This window comes from Furipterus horrens, unplaced genomic scaffold (assembly GCF_987537825.1).
Source record: "Furipterus horrens unplaced genomic scaffold, mFurHor1.1.pri manual_scaffold_9, whole genome shotgun sequence".
NCBI lineage: Eukaryota > Metazoa > Chordata > Mammalia > Chiroptera > Furipteridae > Furipterus > Furipterus horrens.
Genome location: NW_028327179.1, coordinates 43,680,133 through 43,694,735, shown reverse-complemented (window position 1 = coordinate 43,694,735; position 14,603 = coordinate 43,680,133).

The following is a 14,603-nucleotide window of genomic DNA, read 5'->3' as shown; positions in this document are numbered from 1 at the left end:
ACAAGGACTTTTGGCATACTTCATAAGCAAAGTTTGCTGGGCTCCCCCTATTTTTTTGCCTTGTGGGGGGTTAGTTATGGCTGAGGGTTTCCCTCATGGAACTAGACATGATGTATGAGCACAAATGGTGCTAGCAGTGCTGTGATCTGGGGAGTATGTGTACTTATGGCAATGGTGGTAGTGATGTCAGGGATGCAGGTTAACACTGAATGGCCACAAAGCCGGAGTCTAGGGCTCAGGGGCTTTCAGAACAGCCATGCCACCTAGCTCAGGGCACAGACTCAACACAGTGGCACCAGTATCTGAGGCATGAATATACACAGAGTCATAAAGCTAGAGTCCAAGGTGTGGGTGTAGTTGCAGGAGGGGAATGTTAGCTCCAGTGCTGGGGGGAGATGTAGGATGCAGTCATGGATCTCGTGGGGGTGAGGGGCAGTGGTTAACATGGTGGCCCCAGCATATAGGGTGCAGCAGTGTGGACTCCAGGCAGTTCTGCCAGCTGGGTTCAGCACGAGTGAAGGCTGCAGGTCTCTTTGGTGGCAGAAGCTACAGGGATTGACGGCAGTAATGAGGGTTGTTAGGACACTCCTGCTCTCCTGTTCTCCTTGGTCGGTGAGGGAAATAACACCAAGGGTATTCCCTTTGGTGTCTAGCTGTGCCAGAATAGAGGATGGGCTGATGCAAGCAAAATGCGTTCTATGTTTTTCTCTGCAGCCCTAGTCAGTTTCTGTGTTCCACAGGCTTCTGTATTTTTATTTAACTCATGCTTTCCCTGCACTATTGTCATTGGTGTGTAATTGTTTTATTGTTTTTGTTGTTTCTGGGGGGAAGGATAAGAATTGGGATCTGCTAGTCTACTAATACGGACTTCACGTATTAGCCTTTCCCTCTTTATTATCTGTACCTTCCCTCTTCAACAGTGAGAATCTAGCTCCTGAAACCCACCACTCATCTTATAAGCTTATTTATAAATCTTTTTGTCTTTAGTCATACAGTTTTCATCAAACATCACTTTCCAAGGTTAATTAAATCAGTTTTCTCCACTTCCTCTTCAGTGAGGTTATGTCATATACTGGTGATCTCCATTTCACAGTCTGTATCTATTGTCATCCCCCAGCATCCTGGTTGATGTCTTTTTGTTGTTGTTGTTTTCTAAGATTCTATATACAAAATTTAACCCTTTGTTATATATAGTTCTATAAATTTTGACAATGTGCAGAGTCATATATCCACAATTCCAGTATGACATAGAACAGTACCCCAGTGTGTTTTCTGTGTAGGTTACTTCCTACCCCAGTTGAGCAACCACTAGCAACTAATGATCTGTTTTGCATTTTGATTGTATCACCTTTTCAAGAAGGTCATATAAACAAAATAAATTTACTTGGTAGCCTTTTCTGTCTGACTTTTTCACTGAACAAAATACATTTAAGATTTATTTATTTAACATGAAGCAAGAGTTCCTTTTTAAAAATTTCTAATAGTATTACTTTATGTGTTTCTCCATTCCTCTGTTGGAGGATAATTTAGTTGCTTCTAGTTTTAGCTTTTATAATTAATCTGCTATAAAAGTATTTTGTGTGAGAACAACAGTTTTCAAATAACCTGGGTTAAAACCTAGAAGTGTGATTACTGGATTACATGGTAAGTCTACATTTAACTTAAAAAACTGTCACACTGTCCTCCAAAGTGCCTGAACAAGTTCAAAATCTCTAAACATCCTTGCTGACATTTGATGTTAGCTTTTGGATTTTAGTTATTTAATAGGTGTTTAGTATAATCTGAATATTGCTTTAATTTTCACTTTCTTAATTACAGATACATTGAGCATTATTTCATGTTTTTATTTTCCATCTGTTTATCTTTGGTGAGATTTTATTGAAATCTTTTGTCCATATTTAATTGGAATTTTTTTTTCCTTATGATTGAGTATTGAGAGTCTTTCTTAATGCTCTAGATCAAGCTCCTTATCAGATACATGATTTTCAAATACTTTCTCACTCTTGGTGTTTTGTCTTTTTATTTCTTAACAGTATCTTTTGCATAGTAATCTTAAACTTTGCTATGTGGAACTTATTGATACTTTTTTCAAGGATTTTCCTGTTGGAGCTATCTCTAAAAATTGTCAAAGACAAGGTGATGCAGATTTCTGCTACAGATTTTTATGCATTTTATCGTTTTATGTCTTACATTTTGGTCTGTGATCCAATTTCTATAAGGTATGAGTTACTTTATTCTTTTTTTTTTCTTTTTGCACAGCAATATTTAATTTTTCCAGCCTCACGTTTTGAAAAGACTGTTCTTTCTCAATTGAATTGCCTTTGAGCTTTTGTTAAAAACTGTTGACTGTTGGGGGGGTGGGGGTGGGAAAAAAAGAAAAAAGGAAAAAAAAACTGTTGACTGTAATTGTGTGGATCTATTGCTAGGCTTCCTATTTGATTCATTGATCTATGTGTCTATTTTCATGATTTCAAAATGTTTTAGTAAATTTTGAAATTGGAAAATGTGAGTTCTCCAACTTTATTTATTTACAGAATTATTTCATTATTCTAGTTCCTTTGTCTTTGCATTTACATTTTAGAATTGTCTAGCCAATGTCTAATAAATGCTTGATGGATTCTTGATTGGCACTGTGTAAAATCTTTTGATGAAATTGGAAAAACATTTTAACAATAGTAAGGTTTCCAGCCCATAGGTGTTATATCTCTGCCAATTTACTTAGATTCCTTTGATTTATCTCATCTGTGTTTTATAGCTTTCCACACAGTTCATTAGATTTATACCTATGTACTTCATTTTGGGTCTTTTATTATAAATGTTGTTTTTTTAACTTTACATTCCAAGTAGTAATTCCCAGAATATCAAAATACAATTGAGTTTTGTGAATTGACCTTATATTGGAAACTTTGCTTACACTCATTTATATTTCCAGAAAAATAATTTTGTACATTAATTGGAATTTACTACACAAAAATTATGTCATTTGAATATAGTTTTAGTTCTTCCTTTTTAATTTGTGTAGTTTTTATTTATTTTTCTTGCTATACTACACTAGTTAGGACTTTCAGTATGATACTGAAAAGTAATGGTAAGAGAGGTCATTCTTGCTTTGTTTCAGACATAAATGGTAAGCATTCAGTCTCTCACCATTAAGTATAATTTTAGCTATGGACTTTTCATAGATATTATTTCTGCATTAGGAGAAAGATTTTACCTTCTATTACAGTATACCGATTTGTTTAAAATGCTTTCTCTTACATCTATTGAGATAATCATATGATTTCTTTTTATTATTCCGTTAATATTGTCAAATTCATTGATTAATTGTCCAGTAATGAACCCAGACTTGCATTTTGTCAATAAACTCCACTTGGTCATAATGTCTAATATTTTTCATATATTGCTGGATTAGATTTGCTAATATTTTGTTAGAAAACTTTGTATATATGTTCATAAGAGATATTTGTACATATAATGTCTTTGTCTTGTTTTGGTAATATGCTGGAGTCATTAAAAAGTGGAAAGTATTCCCTCTTATTCTATTTTCTGGAAGAGATAGTGTAGTGCTACTAGTACAACTTTTATGTAGTTCCACCATTATAAATAACTGGAATTATTTATTTATAAATGTTTGGTACTATTCACTGTTGAAATAATTTGGTCTTGGAATGAGTTAAAACCTATAATTTTAAATTATAACTTAATTTTTTTAATAGATTTTAACTACAATTCAACTTCTTTAGTAGACAGAAGGTTAATCAGTTTATCTGTTTTGTGTTTGGTGAGTTTTGGTAGTTTGTGTCTTTCATGAAATTAAACCACTTTTTCTGAGTTATTTAATTTGGGGGCATAGATTTTTAGTTGAATTTTCTTCTTATTATTTTATTCAGCAATTATATTTCCATTTGATTTCTGATATTGGTAAATTGGGTCCCCGCTCTTTTGCATGATTAGCCTGGGTAGAATGTATACTTCAGTTAATAAAACAAGGCAATTTATAAGAGATACAAGAAGAATTAGAAATGGTATGTTAGGAATAGGAAATTTTAGTTTGTATTTCTCTCTAATAAAGCAAGAGGGTAATTAAAAGGGGCTTTAGAAGACCAAAATAATATATTTAAGAAGGTAGATCTAATTGATATACACCAAACTCTGTATTCCAACAGCAAAAAAATCATCTTCTTTTTCAGAGTTCATGGAATAATCACAAATATTGACCATATGTTACTTCCCAAAGAAAACTTTCTAAAAATACTAATTAGTAATACTACTAAACAACATTCTCTGATTACATGATACAAAACTAAACATTCATTAATGACAAATACCACAAACAACTGTGGTAGTAAATTCTAGTACTTCTAGCCTTATTGGATATTAAGCAATTTATAAAAGAGAACTTTGTCCCTTGTAAAAAAGGCAAAATCAGAGCAAATCAAGTTAACTAAGACATATTATTCCCCTTTGAAACATCACCAACTCAATAAAAATGACCCTAGTGCATGAAACTAAAAATTGCTATGTGCTAGTAGTAAATAGTAACATTCAACATTGTAATTTCTACTTATCTTGAAGTTTCTTTGGTTTGTGACATGTATATATCAATATAATATCTCCTTTAAACTTCCCTTGGAATTATCTATCAATATACACATATTTCTGAGAATGCTTCTGGTTTGTTATATAATTTTTATGGTGTTCTAAGGTGATTCTGGAAACATTAGAAATAACTATATGTCCTGTATTCCATAGCTTATATTAAGACATTTCTATGTTCTTATTAATATTACAGTAGAATGGGGGAATTTGCACTTTACAGAATACTATCTCTTTAATGACTTATTTATAGATAGTAGAGATCCATGTCCTAATTTGAGGTCAAACTACTTTTCTAATATATAAATAAGTGCGTTTTATCTTAAACATTGAAAAATACAGACTTTTAGATATTGTCAAATTTTTCTATAACACCTGCAATCAAAAAGTCATTTCCCACAAACTAAGGCTCCGTATTGCATGGAAGATACTACCAATTTATCAAGCTTGCCAGAATTTTATTTCTGAACAGTTGGTGATAATAGGTTAATCTCATGTTTGGTACATTTATAATTAATTTATATTCTAATTAACTTCAACATTTTTTTTCAGTGAGTTAGTGGATTATTTCGAAAGGTCCCAAAGAGTAACAACAATAAGTCTGTTGTTTTAAGAAAATCTGTTTGAAGAAAGGGTAACTGAATAATATGTAGTTATGATAAATAATTCAGACACTGTTGTCATTATGAGGTTATTAAGATTGTATAAAAAGATTTTCTATTGCAAAATAGAAAAATAAAATATTTATGTCAATTTTACATACAAATTAGTGACAATTGCTGCATCTAATTTTCCTCAGACTTCTTTGGAAGCTATTTTAATCCTACAAATTTGTGTGTTCAATTCAAATGCAAATTTGTTAAGTGTCAAAAACTTGTTTCAAGAAACAAAACATGAACCCTACTTTATCTATAACTATTTTTCTGCAATTATTCACTGTAAAATATATTGCCTCACTAGCAACATAACATGATTTTAATACCTTTATCTCAATTTCTGCTTAATTCATCAAGACTGGTCTCTGACTTTAACACGTAATTTCAGTTACACTCATTAAGGTCAATGGTTTGCCATCTTATTTTGTTTAACCACTTTGTTTAATCATATCAACACCATTAACCTAATAGGTCAATAGACCCCTTTCCTCCCTCATCCTCCTTCACCTCTTCTTACTCTTCATCTAAGATTCCCTCTTTTTCTTGTGTATTCCTGATACTGGGCACGAAATAAATCTGCAGCAAAAATATTAAAATAGTAATTATTTCATCTTCATATAAATTCTGTTCTCACCATGGCAAAAATATTGCAGATTGTAAAAAAATAAACTTTTCAGATGACTTAAATAGCACTTCTATAATTTGGTTGAAACAACATGTCTTTCCTAAAATATAACATAAAATGAACTTTAATGATAAATTAACTGTATTGGTCAAAGGGGTAAAATGAATGGCTTCTTCTGAAACAAAAATGAATACATATAGTACAGTTGCTTTGTTAATTTAAACATTTTAGAGGTCATTTTTCAAACTGTTTCAGTGGCCTACAGCCAAATTTTATGCTTCAGGTGAACAAAAATCTATCTTTTCTAAGTGAACAGTATGAACTGCCAGTTTACTCAAAGGAGAGAAATGTTTAATGTATTTTTTTCTGCTATACCTATCAATAATGATATACATAAACTATAAACTATAAAAAGAAACTTTTTGTGAAGAATAAGCTTTGCTTCACTCCTGTGTTAAGATAAATGAAATACACTCACAGAAAAACAAAAATTTAAAATAAAATGTAGTACCATGACACATCAGTCTTAAAAGGCTTACTTATGTCTCAACCAAATGGATGAACATCAGAAAAAAAAAATGTCAACTAGATGTATGTTTTTAGCAAAAGAAAAATATATGTGTTTTCATTTTCTGGCTAAAAATACTGCTGTTCTAAATGTTTTCCGCCAAAGCTCATGAATATCCCATACATCTAAACTAATACCAGTGACTTATGAAACTAAACTATTCAGTGTTTGAATAAATTAATAATGGATCTAAAAGTATTGAATAAATCCACAGAGCAAGTAGCACACACTTAACTCTTCACAGTTTTACAATATTAAACTTTGAAATCAGATTATTTTCTAATAAAACATGTCATAATTATTTTATGATGTGATAAAGAAATTAAGATCTAATAAAAAGTAATGTCATCAAGGTTTATTAGTATGTAAGGAAAATGGACAGTGATTATTCTTTATAGCAGCAAATATAAAAATGTTTAGTTGTTTCAGTGAAGTTACATAAAGTGGATTCAAACATTGCTGTTTGTCTTAGAATCCACAGGAAGGAAATGTATTATTTAAAAAACTGATGGATGGAAGAAATGAGGCCAGGGTAGGTGTCAGCTTTGGGCAGTAGAAGGGAGGCCTCAGAAAAGATTCAAAAAATGGAAAATGTTGGTCAGATCAGAACAGTGAAAGTTTTATGTTGTATTTTAAGAAAGTGTAATGTTATATTGGGGTTAGTAAAGAAAATCAAGCTGATGAATTATATAAATACCCCTGTTTCAAATTGATTGCAAGCCTACTTTTATACATGAATTTCTAAAAAAGGAAGTGGAGAAGTCAAGTACCAAACTACATAGCTCAGACTTCTAGATTTATCTGTGAATCAGTATTAGTCAATATCTTCAACCAGAAAACAATTTCTGCCTAGATAAAAATCTTGTATTTTTTCAGTCTCCCCTTTTCCTTGATGTGTTCTTTTCTATACAACCAAAATATTACTGTTAAAGCTGTTATAGTTTCTTGCCTTATGAAAAAAGTAATATTGTCACACATATTATTTTTCTTATAAACTTTAAAGTTAATATGTTTGGTTTTGAAAATAAATTCCTATTGTATTTCTTTTGTGTTAATTAACAATTAATTTAGTTATAACTGACATCTTTGTTATAAAATTTCTACCTATGCTCAAAGAATATTTAACATTTATTCATTTAAAAGTTCTGTAGTAGCATTCATTTAGAAATTCCACTTATTTTCTATTAGTTTTTGGCCTAGATATTAATATTTTTATTGCTATTTTCAAATTTATTATTGGTGTATAGGCAGACTTCTAATATTGTATATTAATTTTGCACTTACCACTTAACTATATATCTTAGTGTCTCTGACAGTCTCTAGGGTTTAGATAGTAGCATTTCTTTAACAAATAACAATTTTACCATTCTTCTTTCCAATTTTAAAACTCACCCATTTTTCTTTCTCATTGCCTTATTTATAGGGCACCATTCAAAATTACTCTTGAGCTAAAATGTCAATAACTTTATTAGATAGTTTTGCAATTTTATTTGTAAACAAGGTATATTTTAGAATTGTGAAGTCTTGAAGAACAAGGAATAAAAGTGTAACCATGAGAGGAATGCCGTCAACAAGGTTCTGAGTGGAGCAGATGGTGGATTTGGGCGCACAGTATTCCAACAAATGATTTTTCAACCTCATTATGCTGGTGAAGTAATCAAGGCAGAAGCAGCACCTGCCGTTTGCTTTCTCCCTGGTTTTCTCTAACACCATTTGGTTTGCTGTCTTTCTCCTAACTAATTTCTGATGCTGTTTAAGGTTCTTTAACTTTTTTTTGTATTGTTTATTCTATTACAGCTGTCCCAATTTTTTTCCCCTTTGCCTCCCTCCACCCATCCCATCCCTCTCTCAATCAATCCCCTCTCCATTGTCCATGTCCACGAGTCATTCATACATGTTCTTTGTCTAATCCCTTCCCCTTTCTTCCAACATTTCCCCTTCCTCCTCCCCTCCTACAACTATCAGTCTGTTCATGTTTCCTTGTCTCTAGTTCTATTTTTCTTGTTAGTTTATTTTGTTCATTAGATTCCAGTTATAAGTGAGGTCATATGGTATCTGTATTTCACCAGAGGCTTATTTCACTTAGTATAATATTCTCCATTGACCCTGGCTGGTTTGGCTCAGTGGATTGAGCGTCGGCCTGCGAGCTAAGTGTCGCTGGTTCGATCTTCCAGTCAGGGCACATCAGAGAAGGAAAACTCTGATTCCAAAAAACCTCCGCTGCCTTGCGGCATACCTCTTCAGGGGAAAGGCTAAGGGAGTAAACCCCGACAGAAAATCCGGAGCCGGAGTCCCTAGGCGGTTTGACGTTGTAGTCAACACCGGCAACTCCTGCGGCGCACCTGAAGCCAAGCTGTATTGACTCCGTCTTTCCCTTGGACCCTTCAGCTGCGAAGAGAGGGGGGGTCTGCTGCATGGGCAACAGCAGACCCTCCATATCACCCTGCCCAGGCTCTGTAGCTTCAGCTTCACTGGAGAGGACACTCCAGCGTCATCGCAAGATGTCGATTCAACATGGGAGGAGACAGATACCGTGTCACTCCCGAGTCGGACTGCACAGCCATTCTCAGCGGTGCAGATAGACTCTTAAGAAGCTACACCATCGTCTCTCGAGACGGACGGCTGCCGATGAATATTCTCCATTTCCATTCATGCTGTTGCAACAGGTAGAGGTTCCTTCTTTCTTTCTGCTGCATAGTATTCCACTGTGTAAATGTACCACAGATTTTTAATCCACTCATCCACTGATGGGCACTTAGGCTGTTTCCAGCACTTGGGTATTGTGACGAGTGCTGCTATGGACATAGGGGTGCATAGGTTCTTTTGAATTGGTGTTTCAGGGTTCTTTGAGATACTTCAGCTACTCTGGCCATCTGCTTTCACTACTCTATGGTCTTTCTTTAGTACCAAAGGCTAAGTGTGGTCTTCTTCTCAAACGTGTTACCAGTTAGAGTTGAGAACTATTGCTCATTTGGTTCCACTGGTTGCTAATCTTAATTCTGGAGTAGAAGCTCTCCCCACCCTCCATGCTTTATTTCCAGTTTCAGGGCTCTGCTTCCCTAGTGGGACTGAGACCCAGTCCAATGTCATGTGACCTGACACTTAAAGGGCAAACCTTTCATGTAACCCACCAGTTACCTACCTTGACAACATATTAAACTTATCTGGGGAGCTATACAACTTTTTTACATGTCTGTGTTTCAAGCCTAGATACCTGATTCCATTACTCAGAGGTATGCTCCACCACTGTGTAGTCAGTTCGAGCCACTGATCTTACTTGGCTGTAAAATTTCATCTGCTTCTCTTCTCTTTTTGGCTGATATTCTGTCACTACATGGACACCCATGGGTGACTATGGTCTAAGTTAGCCTGGATATATCAATTTCCTTTGGCCACAGTTCTTTGTACTGTCTCTCTGGTAGACGCTCTATTGTCACTCTGCCTCACCTATCAGCCTCTTCAAATCTGGTAAACTCTTCCCTTTCTCTTGGCCTTACCTGGGCTGTAAGGAGCAAGCAGAAATCACACTTCAGTCAGTCACATGTGTAGTTAGTGGTAAAGCTAGGGCCTGAAACCAGGTGTACTGACTTCTAGACATCTGTTTTTTGCATTATGACTGAATGCCTTTAACTTAGTTCATTATTTACTTTGTTATGTTCTAGATTCTCCCTCTTTTCCTACCTTTGGGCTTAGTACACTCAATAAATATAGATTGGTGATTATTTATTTTTTTACACATTTTTCTCCCTTTGTACACATATCTCCTTTTAGACAATGCTGAAAAGATCATGATTTATTATTCCATGTAGTAAGTAACAGCTGGAGTCAATTAAAATGAGTCTAACTTATATACCACATGGCACAGAAGCTGGATGAAGTTTTTATTTAAGCTAGACATCAGTAATGTAATATGTAACGTATATAGAATCTTGATCACATTTCATTCCACATGTCTTTGAACTTAGGTACTATAAGAAGGCATGATCAGATGATAAGAAATTATGATGTCTTAATTTTTTCAAAGAAATAACTTTTCCTTTCACTTATGTCTCACATCTATGCTTTAAAACAAACTTAAAATTCTTTATCCCACTGTAACTGAAAGGATCGTCAAATAAAATAGCAAAAATGTGAGTTAATCACTGCTTACTTATGTTTCTTAAAAGTCATAATGTTATTTTTCTCTTTAAATCATCAAGGAACAGTTAATAGGAGCAGTTTTTCAAAAATTAGCATTGATAATTGGGATTTTTATATTTTAGGAATAATCTAGGAAGAAAAGTTAATCAATCCATATACAGAGGCTTTAAAGAACTATTCCTATAGATCACATTTCTGCATATTAAGGTACTATAGTAGACATACACATCACATTATACAGTTTGATACTTTGGTAACTAGAAGTAAAAGAAGTATCCTATATTTGGCCTTCAAAAACTAATAGCAAATGCATTTTTCAATGTTTCAGTACCAAATATAATTAGATTAAACTTTAAAAATTATAAAATATTAATTTTTTATGTTGTAGAAAACCACACTCAATTAGCATCATATGTGAATCCCAAACAAACTCATAGACTTTAAAGCTGAAAACAGATCTGAGATTACATTCCCCATGTACCAGATCACATCGAATGACTAAGCTCTTGTTCTTATCCATCCAGTGGTTGTCAGTCATCTAAATAGTGGATAGAGATCTTTAGGAAAGGTGAGTCTAAAAGGAATGTTTCCTCTCAACAGAAATGCTTAAAGTGCAGGTTAGTCTAATTTTATTTTATGACTTATTTTTATAAATAAAACTCATCTTTTTCTCCCATATACTCCAGTAACTGTGTCATAGAGTACTCTAATTTCCTTTATCTCTAACCTAGTTAGCATCTTCACACTACAGTCACACTATATACTTACACACCCTTTAGTATGTGTCCTGTTTGCAAAAGTATAGTTGCAACTTAGTGTAAATAGTGATCCTTGTCTGTCACCAACATGGAGAAGATCAAGACATTTCTTAGTCTGATGCAAATTGTGGTGGAGATGATAGAACCAATGAGCCGATGAGCCTGCTGAGGGTTCATAGTGGAAGTGGGGGAAAGGACCCTGTAGCTGACGCTCTAGAAGGACAGTCCAAACTGTACTGGGAGACAGCTGAGTTCAGAGTATCAGATACATGCAACAAGGACTAAAGTGGAATCCAAATTGACAGGAGGAGACTCACCAAGCTTAACTTTAGAAAAAATACTGTACTTTTTAAAAAAAAATAAAAGTAAGGCCATGGTAACATATTTATTCAATGGAGACAAAGGCCCATATCTTAGGCTAGATGTGATGCTATCAAGGAGAGACAGCACTTGGAGCAGAAATTGCACACCTAGGTACTTCCTGTCTACACTAAATTCTCTATCAACAAGAGAAGCAAAGATTTCCAAGAGCCCCTTTTTAAAAACTTACATATCTGCTGACTTTGGGGTACATTTTTTTTCATATTCTAGTTCTTTATGATGAATTGTTAGGTTTTTAATTTTGGCAAAACCACAAATTGGAATTCAGTAGCTAAAAACAAGTTTCCATTAGGAAGGAAAAATGACTCTTTTAATTGTACATATCTTATAACTGCAATCATTAAAACATTATAAACAGTTATTTGCCCTATTGTCTTCTCACATTAAGGATTGTTCTTGATAAGTCCGAAAATTATTATAGCCATAGTTTCTTAGGTCTAGATACTGTTCTAAACACTTGAAGAGCTTAACAACCATAAAAGATAAACACTATTATCTCCATTTTATAGCTGAAGTAACTGAAGCACAAGTTAAATAAGTTGCCCAAAACACAGGGTTAATATATTATAATATCTGACTCTAGGTTTCATGTCATTAAATTCTACAACATACAACTCTTATAATAGTCACTTTCTCATTGCTTTTTGAGTGATGTTTAAAAGATATCTTTGGAAGCTTTTAATATCTTATTATTTTGTTGTCCTGAAGTTTAATGAAAATATTATATGTCTAAGTGTGAGCCTTTTAAAATTTAAAGTGGTGGGCATTTGGTGATTCTTTCATGTTACAAAATCTCTCATGTAACATTTATTTTCTCCTCCCCTTCATTTTTTGCTTTTGTTTTGTCAAAACCCCAAATACTGGAATGAGAGGGGGCTTAATTCCAGGGTACAAATGTCCACACTAAAAGGTTTGGTTTTCCCATTTTCTTCAAAATAGTTTGGCTAAGAGGATAGGCAAAATAAGAATAGACTAGATTTTGCTCAGGTAACAAACCAAAAGACATAGTGACTTTAACAACTATAGAGACTGGGGTGTCTGTTCCACATGCCTTCATTCTCGGCATAAACTGATACTGGGTGAAGCCAATTTCTCAATGTTGCTGGTCTGAGATTTATGGAAAGAGATCTGGAGTGGTAACAGTTAAATGAGCCTGCCCCAGAGGAGACACATATCACTTTTTTTTTTTTTTTTGATAAGTCATTGGTTATAATTAGCCACGTGGTCCTGTAAAACCATCAGTTAATTTGCTTGGGAATAAATATAGATGCTTGTGATTTGTGTGTTCAGGATTAGGGAAAGGTAAATGGGTGTCTAACTTTCATTGAACTTTAGCCCTATTTCCCATTTTTACACTTTATTATACCTCCTGACTCTGAGATGAGAGCCTTAGAGCTCCTCAGTAAAAATTTGCTCCTATCCATTTTTTAAAATAGCATATTCTTAATTGCAATGTCTCTCTCCAACAAGTGTTGATCTTTCTTATTGGTCAGAGATGCCCATTCCCTTCCTCCTTTTCTATTCAATGTTATACTTATATTCTTCTTTGTAAATCATTCCACTTATTTCAGTGGAAGCTCAAAAAAAATGGGGCAAACTATAGGTATTATCTGACTTCTATGACCTGAAGTCAGAAGCCTTTTTTAGGAGGGGGGTTTGTTTCATATTTTTATTCTTACATTGAGATACACCTAAATATGTGGGGGAAAGATTTTACACAAATCAGAAATACATTTTATGTTTGTTTTAACTAGATTTATGGGGAAATCTATCAAAATTTCAAACTGTGCTATTACAGTGGGATTACAAAGATAACTGGTCATTGTCTTGCAAACATATGATTTTTCAGGGCATGAATATACAATGTTGATTTAAAAAATTAAACAACTATGCAATTACAGGAGATGGAGAAATGATATTTAACTGATAGATGCAACAAAGTCTACATAGGAGAATACTTGAAATGAACATTCCTCCTTTTCCTTACATCCTCTATCCTGCCTCTTTTACCTTCCTTTTATATTCTCATTTTTGTCCTCTGCCATCATAAGTGTGGGGCATATTCAATCAATTCCTTCACAGGAAAATGAAAAATATCTACTTAGTATTTAAAGTTCATTTTAATCATGATCTAAAACCTCAGACATAGTTTTGTTATAGAACTTAACTAAGATGCAAGAAATTATTTGGGCACACACATGCAAATTAACACCTTTCTTTAAAACATCTGTTATATCCTTTAAACATCTATTTTATTGAACAGGTAAGATTGCATAAAAGAGAGCTTAGAGGTCAAAGGATTCATTACGCTAAACATGTGTTTATTTCTAACTTAAAAACTTTTTTTTCCTGGCCTACCACAGTTAAACCTATGACTTCAAATAGTATTTATGTATTACCTCCAAAATCTGTATTTTTCCCTCTGGATGTTCCTGCTGAGATACACAGTCATATTCTACAGCTGCTCTATATGTTGTTATCCCAGAGGCACATAAAACTCAACCTTGTCAAATGAACACATTATTTCTCTTCCCAATCCAGTGTCTCTCCAGACTTCTGTTACTTAGTAAATGGTTTATCACGTACCCGGAATCCTGGTTAACTTTTAGTTCAATTTGTTTCAGTTAGGGTTCTTTGGTACCAGGTAACAAAATGGCTGAAACCTCCCTACTTGGTTATTTTTTAATTGCCTCCTCTTCACAGACCTATATCAGAACTAAATATCAGTAGGATCTTTCTGACGTGGAAGTTCTGCGTAGTTTTATGAAATATTTTGCCACCATTGTCATGCTTATTTCCAAGGTGCCTACAGTTTTTTCTGCAACTTAAAGGCAGGGTAGGATATGACAAAATTGGAAACTCTTTTCTTGTTGAGGCAA